Source organism: Hemitrygon akajei, unplaced genomic scaffold (assembly GCF_048418815.1).
Source record: "Hemitrygon akajei unplaced genomic scaffold, sHemAka1.3 Scf000101, whole genome shotgun sequence".
NCBI classification, from domain to species: domain Eukaryota; kingdom Metazoa; phylum Chordata; class Chondrichthyes; order Myliobatiformes; family Dasyatidae; genus Hemitrygon; species Hemitrygon akajei.
The window spans coordinates 2136904-2153066 of NW_027331987.1; the positions used below are offsets into that span (position 1 = coordinate 2136904).

The 16163-nt window shown below is 52.2% G+C and overlaps 1 protein-coding gene across 4 annotated transcripts in view; it reads left to right on the plus strand.

Annotated features, from left to right (window-relative positions):
- The window catches only part of LOC140723130 (uncharacterized), a 1246679-nt gene that overhangs the window by 947172 nt on the left and 283344 nt on the right, over positions 1-16163 (plus strand). For 2 of the 4 annotated variants that reach the window (XR_012097813.1, XM_073037761.1), the window contains exon 1: positions 9174-9635. The exons of 1 other annotated variant lie outside the window; for it this stretch is intronic. The gene's annotated coding sequence lies outside the window, so the exon portion shown is untranslated. Of the gene's footprint in view, positions 1-7620; positions 7667-9173; positions 9636-16163 lie in introns of those variants that run through there. One more of the 4 variants, XM_073037764.1, reaches the window with a different exon arrangement.

The following is a 16163-nucleotide window of genomic DNA, read 5'->3' on the forward strand; positions in this document are numbered from 1 at the left end:
TCTCTCCCAAACTTGTTTAAACTTCAGTGATTAAGGGGATTTTTTTTGAAGATTTATTTATTTTTATTATCATTTATTTTGTGATGGTCGATTGAAGACTTTTGAAGAGTTAATTAGCAAATATTCTCTCTCATACACACTTTCTGCAATATCTTCAGGTCAGACATTTTTTACAAAAATAATTATCGAAGTTCGCATATATGCAAGAATCTGATTTGTTGGATACTATTTTGAATATGAATCCTTTAGTAAGAGGTTCCGCTGGTAGAATTTATAATTTATTTTTAATACATTAATACAAAAAGATAACCTCCCACCTAAGGTTTATATATGATAGAAATATTTGTTGTTTCAGACGTGATAGAGGGGGAGGGATGAAAGGGGGAGGAGTGGCATTACTAGCCAGTGAAAATATCACAGCTGTGCGTAGACAGGACAGCCCAGAGGGCTTGTCTACAGAGGTCATATGAGTGGAGCTGATGAACGGGAAAGGTGCGACCACACTAATAGGGGTGTATTATAGACCGCCCAATAGTCAGAGAGAATTGGAGGAGCAAACCTGTATAAAGATAGTAGACCGATGTAAGAAACAGGAAGTTGTAATAGTAGGGGATTTTAAATTTCCACATATTGACTGGGTCTCCCAAACTGTAAAAGGGCTAGATGTCTTGAAATGTTTTCAGGGAAGTTTTCTAAATCAATATATAGAGGTACCTACGAGAGAGGATGCAATACTTGATCTCCTATTAGGAAACCAGACAGTCAGGTGACAGAAGTTTGTGTAGGCGAACAAGATCTAGGAAGAGTGGATTGGGATAAGTTTTTTTTTTTCCTGACAAGGATGTGTTCAGTAAGTGGAAGGCCTCCAAATGTGAAATTTTGAGGGTGCAGAGTTTGCATGTTCCTGCCAGGATTAAAGACAAAGTTAACAGGCAGAAGGAACCTGGTTTTCAAGGGATATTGGCGATCTCGTTAAGAAAAAGAGAGAGGTGTATAGCAGGTAGAGGCAACAAAGAGCAAATGAGTTACTTAAAGAGTATAGAAAACGTAAGAAAATACTAAAGAAGGAAATTAGGAAGGAAAAAAAGACATGAGGTGGCTTTGGCAGATAATGTGAAGGAAAACCTGAAGGGTTTCTACAAGTATATTAAGAGTAAAAGGATAGTAAGGGACAAAATTGGTCTCCTAGAAGATCAGAGTGGTCGTCAATGTGTGGAGCCTTACGAGATGGGGGAGATCTTAAACAGTTTTTTCGCATCAGTATTTACTCAGGAAACTGGCATAGTGTATATGGAAGGAAGGGAAACATGCAGTAGTGTCATGGAACATTTGTAGATTAAAGAGGAGAAGGTGCTTGCTGCCTTACAGCGAATAAAGGTAGATAAATCCCCCGGGCCTGACTTGATATTTCCTCGGACCTTGAGAGAGACTAGAGTAGAAATTGCAGGGTCCCTGACAGAAATATTTAAAATATCTTCAGCCACGGGTGCAGTGCCGGAGGATTGGAGGGTAGCTCATGTTATTCCGTTGTTTAAAAAAGGCTCCAATAGAAAACCAGGTAACTAAAGGCCAGTGAGCCTGACATCAGTAGTATGTAAATTATTGGAAGATGTTCTGAGAGATCGGATTTACAAGTATTTGGACAGCCAAGGGCTGATTAAGGATAGTCAGTATGGCTTTGTGCATGGTAGATCGTGTTCAATGAATCTCGAAGAGTTTTTCGAGGAGGTTACCAACTAAGTAGGTGAAGGAAAGGCTGTGGATGTTGTCTACATGAACTGTAGTAAGGCCTTTGACAAGGTCCCACATGGGAGGTTAGTTCAGAAAGTTCAGACATGAGGAATCCATGGAGAGGTTGGAGAGATTGAAAGAGTGCAGAGATTTACTAGGATGTTGCCAGGTCTTCAGGAGTTGAGTTACAGGGAAAGATTGAACAGGTTAGGACTTTATTCCTTGAAGCATAGAAGAATGAGGGGAGATTTGATAGAGGTTTACAAAATTATGTGGGGTATAGACAGTAAATGCGAGTAAGTTCTTTCCATTTAGATTAGGAAAGATAAATATGATAGGACATGGTTTTAGGGTGAAAGGGGAAAGCTTTAGGGGGAACATTAGGAGGATCTTCTTCACTCAGAGAGTGGTGGGAGTGTGGAACGAGCTGCCATCTGACGTGGTAAATGCAGGTTCACTCTTAAGTTTTAAGAATAAATTGGATAGCTACATGGATGGGAGAGGTCTGGAGGGTTACGGACTGGGTGCAGGTCAATGGGACGAGCGGAATAAAGTTTCCGCACAGACTAGAAGCACCAAATGGCCTGTTTTCTGTGCTGTAGTGTTCTATGGTTCTATGGAGTGAAATAAACACGACATAAGAATTGTCGATCGATTAATTTTAACTCGTTCACCTCATCCGTCAACCGAACAGAAACACCAGGGATTCAGCAGCAGATGCTGGCGGCAGGTCCTGAGCTCCCCCGGGTCCTAAAGTCCACCCTTAATGAGACAGGTTAAATGGGACAAGTGGGGGCGGTGCTGACCGGAAAAGACAGTGAAGATTGTTCATTAAGTTCACCTGCCATTTCTTTGTCCCCCATTACTACTTCACCAGCATCATTTTCCAGTGGTCTAGTATCAACTCTCAGCTCCCTTTCACTCTTCATGTAACTGAAAACTAAACTTTTAGTATCTTGATTTATATTATTGGCCAGTTTGCCCTCAAATTTCATCTTTACCATTCTTATGGCTTTTTTCATTGCCTTTTGTTGGATTTTAAGAGCATCCCAATAATCCAACATCCCACTCACCTTTGCTACCCTATATGTCATTTCCTTAGGTTTAACACAATTATTACATGCCTTTTCCAGCTCAAACTATGAATTGATTAAAAGTCAGTCCCATAATTTAATAGGTTTTATCTGAAAACTATCTACCCTCGCAAAGATTGTACTGAAGACTGCATTTGATTTTTCTTCAGCCTTATACGCTTCACATTGAAATAGTATGTGTTTCGACAGTTTCATAATGACAAAATGTACACGACACAGAATGATGTTTTCCAATTAGTTACAAGGCATAATTAAGCATAGTGTTGACATTTCTATGTCATGTCAATATCATTCCTTCCCTTGTTTTAAGCTCTTCTTCTATAAACCCAACAGGTTTATGTATTCTGTAAAGGTGTCTGTCCTTATGTCCATTATCCTACATCTTGTTATAAGCCCCCAATTCTTAACACTACCAGCCCTTTAGCTTCTAATTTGCTAAGTGGAAGGTCTATATCCACAGCTTAACATTTAACAGCTTTTGGTGCTAAACAGTCAACATCATCATTTCCCTCAACAGTGTGATGTGCAGGGCCCATAATGTGCAGACATATAAATCAAACTTTATATATGAAATACCGTTTGACAAGTTTCCAACAGTCAGTCTGACCTACTGCCAGAATGCCTTGTTTAAGACTTATCAAAACTGAAATGTATTCTGAGCAAATTATAAGGACCAATTTCCTCCACCCACTGTAAGCCTAAACTGTTGGCAAATAATTCTGCTTCCTATGCTGATAAATGGCTATAAGTCATTTCTTTATCATTACCTGCAATTCAGGCACACAAAAACAGCCACACCAACATCCCCAGTTAACTTATCTTTGGATTCATCTGTAAAAATGGTTACTGTATGATAATAACTTTCATTAATATACTGATGAACCAACAGACTCTCAGGCAGAACTGAATCCGATCGTGTAACATAAAATCAACTGAAGTCATTGGAAAAAACAAGGTGGGGCTACAGAGAAAGCTACAGTGGGACATATTGTATCATCAAATACACCCATATTCCCAGCATGGTAAGAACCCAGCCACCCAAAACAAAAAACACTCTTCTTGTGATGTCCGCAACCGTCCTCCAGCACACCTTTAACAGGATGATCATTTCCTTGCCCCGCAAATTAATCCAGTATGTTGAGATCAACTTGAACCTCTGTTACTTTGAGGGCAATTGTCCCATTGCAATCAGTAAAGCCAAAACAGGAGGCAACATTACTGCACTAGAACACAATCTTAAAGTCTGTAACTGTATCACATACAAACATTTTTAATTTGAAGATGAAGGTGATCCATAAGCCACACAGACATAATCAAGAACAGATCAAATTAAACAAATATAATTGGTCAACAAAGATTTTCATGTTGCACCCAAGAATACCCACATAGATGTCTGAGGAGATTTAAAGCTCCTTTACATTCATCAATTATTTTACTGATAGGTGCTTCCACGTCAGCTTATTATCCATCCACATACTGAGAAATCTTACCACTGACACTTCCACAAGATATTAATGACATAATTTAAAATCAAGTGCAAGTCTATTAATGCTGTTTGTAAACCACATAATGTGTTTTAACGACTAAAAGCTTAAAATCCTCATCAATCTGCCCACTGTTTGACCTATTAATTGTAAATTGCAATTAATACCTCTAATCCATAATGCGACGTCATCTGTATATTGTGATTTACCCAGGGTATCCCATTTTCCCATCTCAGAGAAAATATCATTAATCATAATATTAAATAATGAACGGCTACAAATACTGCCTTATGGGATCCCATTCTCTATCTCATAGAAACACCAACATAACATGCAGACTGGTACATGCACAGTCTGTCCTAATAAAAAACTCAGAAAAATTATACAATGTCCCCCTCACTCCTAATTTAATCAAAAGTCCTTTCTTCCATATCATTTCCCTTTTCAGTATCAAGAAATACTGATATTACAACATCTTTATTTAATTGTGTTTTCCGAATATCATCTTCCAAATCTAAAACTGAATCTAATGTCATTTCACCCTTCCAAAATCCACTCTAATAAAACACTTTATCATCACTCTTTCCAAAATATAACTCAAGCGCTTGATTACCATACATTCCATAAGTTTACATACATGAGACATTCACGATATAGGCCCTTAACTAGAAGGATCAGATGGGGATCTGCCAGGTTTTAGAATTGGCACTACTATTTCCATTTTCCATGAGGAAAGTAGATGCACAATTCAAACATTTAATATTTTCACAAAAGCGAATTAGAAACAATTACAATTTCAAATATCACTCTTTCCTGGGAGCACCTGACCTGCATTATTAATAGACGTCTTAAATTCATACAAAGAAATCTCTCCATCAGTGATACTATCATTACTACAGCTGACTTCCAGCACATCATTCCAGCACTGAAAAACATATCCCTACATTGTTTAACTTCTTCACTTAAATTATCCTGATTATGAATCTCAACAAATGACCCAGCCAGTAACACAACCTTCCCTGTTTCAGTAACAATCATTTTGCCCTCATTAATCAACACTGGAATATTATGATCCCCACAAATCCCCCCATTTTCTAAATCGTATCCCAAACAATTCCAAGTTTGATATCCCTTCCAATATTATCTCCATATAACCTCCAGTAAATAACCTCCTTCCTCACAACGGCCTTTGCCCTTTTATTGTTAATAATGTAACTCGGAGACTGATGCACCACCACATAAAAACTCACATTTCTCCCAATTTGCTTCCTGTCCCGTTATAAATCCAAATCAAAAATCATAAAGACAGGAAGGCTGACTGACGTTCACATAAACTAATCACCCTCCGAGTTCCCATTTGAGCGACATGCACCACAGCCAATGACAGCAGGGGTCAGTGTTACATCTGATCTACGATAGGCTGGAAGAAATCGGCCCATGATCAGCCCCTCCTCTTCCGCTCCATCGCCATGGCGGAGATCAGCGATTCGCTTCTGTCGGTGTCGCCGGCCTCGGCGCCCACAAGGACGGGTGTGATTCCCCTTCGCGCCTCGGTGGGTCTGTTTCGGTGACGTCTGTGGTGGCTGACGAAACATGCTTTGACAGGGAGCTAGCGAGGACCAATGACTACATCTCCCAGAAGGCCCCACTGATGACGTTGTGGTGGTGTTCAGGGGTAAGGTATAAAAGCAGAATGGGGGAAAATGTAATGCATTACGTTTTCTGTACTGTGTCGTGCCTTCAATAAAAAATTAAATTAAAAGAGAGATTCCAGCGAGAAATAGATAGAACATAGAACCATACAGCACGGTACAGGCCGTTCGGCCCACAATGTTGTGCCGACCCTTAAACTCTGCCTCCCTAAATTTAAATTCCACCATATACCTGTCTAGTAGACTCTTAAACTTCACTAGTGTATCTGCCTCCACCACTGACTCGGGCAGTGCATTCCACGCACCAACCACTCTCTGAGTATAAAATCTTCCTATAATATCCCCCTTGAACTTCCCTCCCCTTACCTTAAAGCCATGTCCTCTTGTATTGAGCAGTGGTGCCCTGGGGAAGAGGCGCTGGCTGTCCACTCTATCTATTCCCCTTAATATCAACTATACCTCTATCATTTCTCCACTCATCATCCTCCTCTCCAGAGAGTAAAGCCCTAGCTCCCTTAATCTCTGATCATAATCCACACACTCTAAACCAGGCAGCATTCTGGTGAATCTACTCTGTACCCTTTCCAATGCTTCCACATCCTTCTTATAGTGAGGTGACCAGAACTGGGCAGAGTACTCCCAAGTGTGGTCCAACAAGAGTTTCATAGAGCTGCATCATTACATCGCGACTCTTAAACTCTGTCCCTCGACTTATGAAAGATAACACCCCATAAGCTTTCTTAACTACTCTGTCTACCTGTGAGGCAACTTTCAGGGATCTGTGGACATGAGCCCCAGATCCCTCTGCTCCTCCACACTTCCAAGTATCCTGCCATTTACTTTGTACTCTGCCTTGGAGTTTGTCCTTCCAAAGTGTACCACCTCACCCTTCTCCAGGTTGAACTCTATCTGCCACTTTTCAGCCCACTTCTGCATCCTATCAATGTCTCTCTGCAATCTTTGATAATCCTCTGCAATATCCACAACACCACCAACATTTGTGTCTTCTGCAAACTTGCCAACCCATCCTTCTACCCCCACATCCAGGTTGTTAATAAAAATCACGAAAAGTAGGTGTCCCAGTCCTCGTGGGACACCACTAGTCACAACCCTCCAATCTGAATGTACTCCCTCCAGCACAACTCTCTGCTTTCTGCAGGCAAGCCAATTCTGAATCCACCTGGTCAAACGTCCCTGGATCCCATGCCTTCTGTCTTTCTGAATAAGTCTACTGTGTGTAACCTTATCAAATGCATTACTAAAATCCATGTAGATTACATCCACTGCACAACCCTCATCTATCTGCCTGGTCACCTCCGAAAAGATCAGGCTTGTTAGACACGATCTGCCCTTCAGAAAGCCATGCTGACTGTCACTGATTAGACCATGATTCTCTAAATGCCAATAGATCCTATCTTTGTGAATCTTTTCCAACAGCTTTCCCACCACAGATGTAAGGCTCAATGGTCTATAATTATCCAGACTATCCCTACTACCCTTTTTGAACAAGTTGACAACATTCGCCTCCCTCCAATCCTCCGGTACCATTTTCCTGGACAATGAGGACATAATGATCCTAGCCAGAGGCTCAGCAATCTATTTCCTCGCCTCGGATGCAGAACTGGGAAGTGGCAGAGGGAGTTCAACACAGATGATGAGGTTCATTTCTGCAGGCCAAATTTGAACACAGAATATCATATTAATGGTGAGACTCTTGGCAGTGTGGAGGGTCAGAGAGATCTTGGGGTCCATGTCCATACGACACTCAAAGCTGCTGCGAAGGTTGGCAGTGTTGTTAGGAAGGCGACTGGTGTGATGGCCTTCATCAACCGTGGGATTGAGTTCAAGAGCTGTGAGGTGATGTTGAAGCTATATTTCTCCTAACCTGTACATAAGTAATTGTAATAAGATGATGAGAGGCTTTGACCATGTGGATAGCCAGAGGCATTTTCCCGGGCTTGAAGTGACTAACACGAGGGGACGTAGTTTTAAGCTGCTTGGAAGTCGGTACCGAGGGAATGTCAGGGGTAAGTTTCTTACACAGAGAGTGGTGGGTGCATGGAATGCACTGCCTGCAGCGATGGTGGAGGTGGATACAATAGGATATTTTAAGAGGCTCTTAGATAGGTTCATGGAGCTTAGAAACATAGAGGGATATATCAGGAGATCCTAAGCAGTCTCTAGAGTAGGTTACATGGTCGGTACAACATTGTGGGCTGAAGAGCCTGTAATGTGCTGTAGATTTCTGTGTTCTGTGTCGAAGACAGGCAGAGGGATTAGTTTAAACGGACAGGAGGACAGCATGGAAAGGTTGGGCCGAAGGGCCCGTGTTAGTGCCGTAAGGGAGGGGTTCTGTCCCATCCATCGATTCTATTCCCCTCAACAGATGCTGCCTGACTTGACAACGTTCTTGAAAATTTGCATTCAGTTCCGCTTAGCATTCTGTACAAAGGATGTTTTGTGCTGGAAGAGTGCAGAGGAGATTCATCATGATTGAGGGGGCTTGTATTCATAAGTCCATAAGGCATAGGAACAGAATTAGGCCATTCAGCCCATTGAGTCAGCCACCTTTCCATCATGGCTGATCCCAGATCGCACTCAATTCCAGATATCTGACCTCCCGCCATATCCTTTGATACCCTGACCGATAAGGAAACGATCAACTTCCGCCTTGAATATACCCACACACTCGGCCTCCACCGCAGTCTGTGGCAGAGCATTCCACATATCCAATACACCTTGGCTAATAAAAAAAATAAGCTGCTTACCTCTGTTTGAAAAGGTGGCCCCTCGACTTTGTGGCTGTGCCCCACCACAGGAAATACCTTCTCCACATCCACCTTATCCAGTCCTTTCAACATTCGGTAGGTTTCAATGAGATGCCCCCGCATTTTTCTGAGTTCCAGTGAGCACAGAGTCAAAGCTGCCAAGTGCTCCTTGTATTTTAACTCCTTCATTCCCGAAATCATCTTTCTGAACCTCCTCTGGACTCTCTCCAAAGACAACACATCCTGTCTGAGATATGGGGCCCAACATTGTTGACAATACTCCAAGTGTGGCCTGACTCGTGTCTTATAAAGCCTCAGCTTTATCTCGTTGCTGTTATATTCATGGGGTGATATTGGACTGTGTTGATCTACAGGGCAGCGGGGCCCCGGGGATCGGGGGGTGGGAGACTCGAGCAGTGCTGGGGATCGGGGGAGACTCGGGCAGCGGGGCCCCGGGGATCGGGGAAAGGCCGCTGGGCCTCAGGCGCGGTCGGGTGGCCGACACGAACCTTTCCCGTGGTTTGACTCGACGAAAGTGGATGGACATCTAATGTCTCCCCAAGGGTTTTACGCTGGACCGAGTGCAGAGAGACCCCTGGCCCTTGACTCCTCAGACAGGGGCTCTCATGGCCCGCCTCAAAGGGCCTAACTGGGTGGACGAGCTTCCCTGGGTCCTGCTCGGAATCCGCACGGCGCCCAAAGAAGATCTGCGCACCTCGTCGGCCGAGTTGGTGTACGGTGCACCCCTGGTCGTCCCCGGGGAGTTCATACCAGCCCCAAGGGGGCAAGAGGAAGAACCCGCAGCAGTCCTGAGCAGACTACGCGAGAGGCTCGGCAACCTGGCCCCCATACCCACTTCGCAGCATGGGCAGAACCCGACCTGCGTACCCAAAGACCTGCGAAACTGTAAGTTTGTTTTTGTACGACAGGGCGGACATCGGGCACCGCTACAGCTGCCCTACAAGGGGCCGTTTAAGGTGATCAGGAACAACGGGTCCACGTTCGTGCTGGACATTGGGGGGAGAGAGGAGGTTTTCTCGGTGGACCGACTCAAACCGGCCCATGTGGACGTGGCGCAGCCGGTCGAGATTCCGGCATCGTGGTGCAGAGGCAGACCTCCCAAACAGGGTCCGGCCCAGACTGTGGACATTGGGAGGGGGGGTGTATCGCCGGTTCTGGGGGGTGGGGTATGTGGCGACCCACTTCCCAGCGCACTCGAACCGGCTCACAAAGTGGTGCATTGAGGCCGGTCCCAAAAAGGGCGCCAAGCCTGCTGGGGAAAAGCCCGCGCGCGGGACGGGACTGTGAATACGCCCCCCCTACAGCATCCGCGCGTGGGACGGGACTGTGAATACGCGCCCCCTACAGCATCCGCGCGCGGGACGGGACTGTGAATACGCGCCCCCTACAGCATCCGCGCGTGGGACGGGACTGTGAATACGCGCCCCCTACAGCATCCGCGCGTGGGACGGGACTGTGAATACGCGCCCCCTACAGCATTCCCGCGCGGGACGGGACTGTGAATACGCGCCCCCTACAGCATCCGTGCGTGGGACGGGAATGTGAATACGCGCCCCCTACAGCATCCGCGCGTGGGACGGGACTGTGAATACGCGCCCCCTACAGCATTCCCGCGTGGGACGGGACTGTGAATACGCGCCCCCTACAGGATTCCCGCGTGGGATGGGACTGTGAATACGCGCCCCCTACAGCATTCCCGCGTGGGATGGGACTGTGAATACGCGCCCCCTACAGCATTCCCGCGCGGGACGGGACTGTGAATACGCGCCCCCTACAGCATCCGCGCGGGACGGGACTGTGAATACGCGCCCCCTACAGCATCCACGCGTGGGACGGGACTGTGAATACGCGCCCCCTACAGCATCCGCGCGTGGGACGGGACAGTGAATACGCGCCCCCTACAGCATTCCCGCGCGGGACGGGACTGTGAATACGCGCCCCCTACAGCATTCCCGCGTGGGACGGGACTGTGAATACGCCCCCCTTACAGCATCCGCGCGTGGGACGGGACTGTGAATACGCGCCCCCTACAGCATTCCCGCGTGGGACGGGACTGTGAATACGCCCCCCTTACAGCATCCGCGCGTGGGACGGGACTGTGAATACGCGCCCCCTACAGCATTCCCGCGTGGGACGGGACTGTGAATACGCCCCCCTTACAGCATCCGCGCATGGGACGGGACTGTGAATACGCGCCCCCTACAGCATCCGCGCGTGGGACGGGACTGTGAATACGCGCCCCCTACAGCATCCGCGCGCGGGACGGGACTGTGAATACGCGCCCCCTACAGCATCCGCGCGCGGGACGGGACTGTGAATACGCGCCCCCTACAGCATCCGCCCGTGGGACGGGACTGTGAATACGCGCCCCCTACAGCATCCGCGCGGGACGGGACTGTGAATACGCGCCCCCTACAGCATCCGCGCGCGGGACTTGACTGTGAATACGCGCCCCCTACAGCATCCGCGCGCGGGACGGGACTGTGAATACGCGCCCCCTACAGCATCCGCGCGCGGGACGGGACTGTGAATACGCGCCCCCTACAGCATCCGCGCGGGACGGGACTGTGAATACGTGCCCCCTACAGCATTCCCGCGCGGGACGGGACTGTGAATACGCGCCCCCTACAGCATTCCCGCGCGGGACGGGACTGTGAATACGCGCTCCCTACAGCATTCCCGCGTGGGACGGGACTGTGAATACGCGCCCCCTACAGCATTCCCGCCCGGGACGGGACTGTGAATACGCGCCCCCTACAGCATCCGCGCGTGGGACGGGACTGTGAATACGCGCCCCTTACAGCATTCCCGCCCGGGATGGGACTGTGAATACGCGCCCCCTACAGCATCCGCGCGTGGGACGGGACTGTGAATACGCGCCCCCTACAGCATCCGCGCGTGGGACGGGACTGTGAATACGCGCCCCCTACAGCATTCCCGCGTGGGACGGGACTGTGAATACGCGCCCCCTACAGCATCCGCGCGGGACGGGACTGTGAATACGCGCCCCCTAAAGCATTCCCGCGTGGGACGGGACTGTGAATACGTGCCCCCTACAGCATCCACGCGCGGGACGGGACTGTGAATACGCGCCCCCTACAGCATTCCCGCGTGGGACGGGACTGTGAATACGTGCCCCCTACAGCATCCGCGCGCGGGACGGGACTGTGAATACGCGCCCCCTACAGCATTCCCGCGTGGGACGGGACTGTGAATACGCGCCCCCTACAGCATCCGCGCGGGACGGGACTGTGAATACGCGCCCCCTACAGCATCCGCGCGTGGGACGGGACTGTGAATACGCGCCCCCTACAGCATTCCCGCGCGGGACGGGACTGTGAATACGCGCCCCCTACAGCATTCCCGCGTGGGACGGGACTGTGAATACGCCCCCCATACAGCATCCGCGCGTGGGACGGAACTGTGAATACGCGCCCCCTACAGCATTCCCGCGTGGGACGGGACTGTGAATACGCCCCCCTTACAGCATCCGCGCGTGGGACGGGACTGTGAATACGCGCCCCCTACAGCATCCGCGCGCGGGATGGGACTGTGAATACGCGCCCCCTACAGCATTCCCGCGCGGGACGGGACTGTGAATACGCGCCCCCTACAGCATCCACGCGCGGGACGGGACTGTGAATACGCCCCCCTTACAGCATCCGCGCGTGGGACGGGACTGTGAATACGCGCCCCCTACAGCATCCGCGCGCGGGACAGGACTGTGAATACGCGCCCCCTACAGCATCCGCGCGCGGGATGGGACTGTGAATACGCGCCCCCTACAGCATTCCCGCCCGGGACGGGACTGTGAATACGCGCCCACTACAGCATCCACGCGTGGGACGGGACTGTGAATACGCCCCCTGCAGCATTCCCGCGCGGGACGGGACTGTGAATACGCGCCCCCTACAGCATTCCCGCGTGGGACGGGACTGTGAATACGCGCCCCCTACAGCATCCGCGCGGGACGGGACTGTGAATACGCGCCCCCTACAGCATCCGCGCGTGGGACGGGACTGTGAATACGCGCCCCCTACAGCATTCCCGCGCGGGACGGGACTGTGAATACGCGCCCCCTACAGCATTCCCGCGTGGGACGGGACTGTGAATACGCCCCCCATACAGCATCCGCGCGTGGGACGGAACTGTGAATACGCGCCCCCTACAGCATTCCCGCGTGGGACGGGACTGTGAATACGCCCCCCTTACAGCATCCGCGCGTGGGACGGGACTGTGAATACGCGCCCCCTACAGCATCCGCGCGCGGGATGGGACTGTGAATACGCGCCCCCTACAGCATTCCCGCGCGGGACGGGACTGTGAATACGCGCCCCCTACAGCATCCACGCGTGGGACGGGACTGTGAATACGCCCCCCTTACAGCATCCGCGCGTGGGACGGGACTGTGAATACGCGCCCCCTACAGCATCCGCGCGCGGGACAGGACTGTGAATACGCGCCCCCTACAGCATCCGCGCGCGGGATGGGACTGTGAATACGCGCCCCCTACAGCATTCCCGCCCGGGACGGGACTGTGAATACGCGCCCACTACAGCATCCACGCGTGGGACGGGACTGTGAATACGCCCCCTGCAGCATTCCCGCGCGGGACGGGACTGTGAATACGCGCCCCCTACAGCATCCGCGCGTGGGACGGGACTGTGAATACGTGCCCACTACAGCATTCCCGCGCGGGACGGGACTGTGAATACGCGCCCCCTACAGCATTCCCGCGCGGGACGGGACTGTGAATACGCGCCCCCTACAGCATTCCCGCGTGGGACGGGACTGTGAATACGCGCCCCCTACAGCATTCCCGCCCGGGACGGGACTGTGAATACGCGCCCCCTACAGCATCCGCGCGTGGGACGGGACTGTGAATACGCGCCCCTTACAGCATTCCCGCCCGGGATGGGACTGTGAATACGCGCCCCCTACAGCATTCCCGCGCGGGACGGGACTGTGAATACGCGCCCCCTACAGCATTCCCGCGTGGGACGGGACTGTGAATACGCGCCCCCTACAGCATTCCCGCCCGGGACGGGACTGTGAATACGCGCCCCCTACAGCATCCGCGCGTGGGACGGGACTGTGAATACGCGCCCCTTACAGCATTCCCGCCCGGGATGGGACTGTGAATACGCGCCCCCTACAGCATCCGCGCGTGGGACGGGACTGTGAATACGCGCCCCCTACAGAATTCCCGCGTGGGACGGGACTGAGAATACGCGCCCCCTACAGCATTCCCGCGTGGGACGGGACTGTGAATACGCGCCCCCTACAGCATCCACGCGTGGGACGGGACTGTGAATACGCCCCCTGCAGCATTCCCGCGCGGGACGGGACTGTGAATACGCGCCCCCTACAGCATCCGCGCGTGGGACGGGACTGTGAATACGTGCCCACTACAGCATTCCCGCGCGGGACGGGACTGTGAATACGCGCCCCCTACAGCATTCCCGCGCGGGACGGGACTGTGAATACGCGCCCCCTACAGCATTCCCGCGTGGGACGGGACTGTGAATACGCGCCCCCTACAGCATTCCCGCCCGGGACGGGACTGTGAATACGCGCCCCCTACAGCATCCGCGCGTGGGACGGGACTGTGAATACGCGCCCCTTACAGCATTCCCGCCCGGGATGGGACTGTGAATACGCGCCCCCTACAGCATTCCCGCGCGGGACGGGACTGTGAATACGCGCCCCCTACAGCATTCCCGCGTGGGACGGGAATGTGAATACGCGCCCCCTACAGCATTCCCGCCCGGGACGGGACTGTGAATACGCGCCCCCTACAGCATCCGCGCGTGGGACGGGACTGTGAATACGCGCCCCCTACAGAATTCCCGCGTGGGACGGGACTGAGAATACGCGCCCCCTACAGCATTCCCGCGTGGGACGGGACTGTGAATACGCGCCCCTACAGCATCCGCGCGTGGGACGGGACTGTGAATACGCGCCCCTACAGCATCCGCGCGTGGGACGGGACAGTGAATACGCGCCCCCTACAGCATCCGCGCGTGGGACGGGACTGTGAATACGCGCCCCCTACAGAATTCCCGCGTGGGACGGGACTGAGAATACGCGCCCCCTACAGCATTCCCGCGTGGGACAGGACTGTGAATACGCGCCCCCTACAGCATCCGCGCGTGGGACGGGACTGTGAATACGCGCCCCCTACAGCATTCCCGCGCGGGACGGGACTGTGAATACGCGCCCCCTACAGCATCCGCGCGTGGGACGGGACTGTGAATACGCGCCCCCTACAGCATCCGCGCGTGGGACGGGACTGTGAATACGCGCCCCCTACAGAATTCCCGCGTGGGACGGGACTGAGAATACGCGCCCCCTACAGCATTCCCGCGTGGGACAGGACTGTGAATACGCGCCCCCTACAGCATCCGCGCGTGGGACGGGACTGTGAATACGCGCCCCCTACAGCATTCCCGAGCGGGACGGGACTGTGAATACGCGCCCCCTACAGCATCCGCGCGTGGGACGGGACTGTGAATACGCGCCCCCTACAGCATCCGCGCGTGGGACGGGACTGTGAATACGCGCCCCCTACAGCATTCCCGCGTGGGACGGGACTGTGAATACGCGCCCCCTACAGCATTCCCGCGTGGGACGGGACTGTGAATACGCGCCCCCTACAGCATTCCCGCCCCGGACGGGACTGTGAATACGCGCCCCCTACAGCATCCGCGCGCGGGACGGGACTGTGAATACGCGCCCCATACAGCATCCGCGCCCGGGACGGGACTGTGAATACGCGCCCCCTACAGCATTCCCGCGTGGGACGGGACTGTGAATACGCGCCCCCTACAGCATCCGCGCCCGGGACGGGACTGTGAATACGCGCCCCCTACAGCATTCCCGCTTGGGACGGGACTGTGAATACACGCCCCCTGCAGCATTCCCGCGTGGGACTGGACTGTGAATACGCGCCCCCTACAGCATCCGCGCGCGGGACGGGACTGTGAATACGCGCCCCCTACAGCATTCCCGCGCGGTACGGGACTGTGAATACGCGCCCCCTACAGCATCCGCGCGTGGGACGGGACTGTGAATACGCGCCCCCTACAGCATCCGCGCGTGGGACGGGACTGTGAATACGCGCCCCCTACAGAATTCCCGCGTGGGACGGGACTGAGAATACGCGCCCCCTACAGCATTCCCGCGTGGGACAGGACTGTGAATACGCGCCCCCTACAGCATCCGCGCGTGGGACGGGACTGTGAATACGCGCCCCCTACAGCATTCCCGCGCGGGACGGGACTGTGAATACGCGCCCCCTACAGCATCCGCGCGTGGGACGGGACTGTGAATACGCGCCCCCTACAGCATCCGCGCGTGGGACGGGACTGTGAATACGCGCCCCCTACAGCATTCCCGCGTGGGACGGGACTG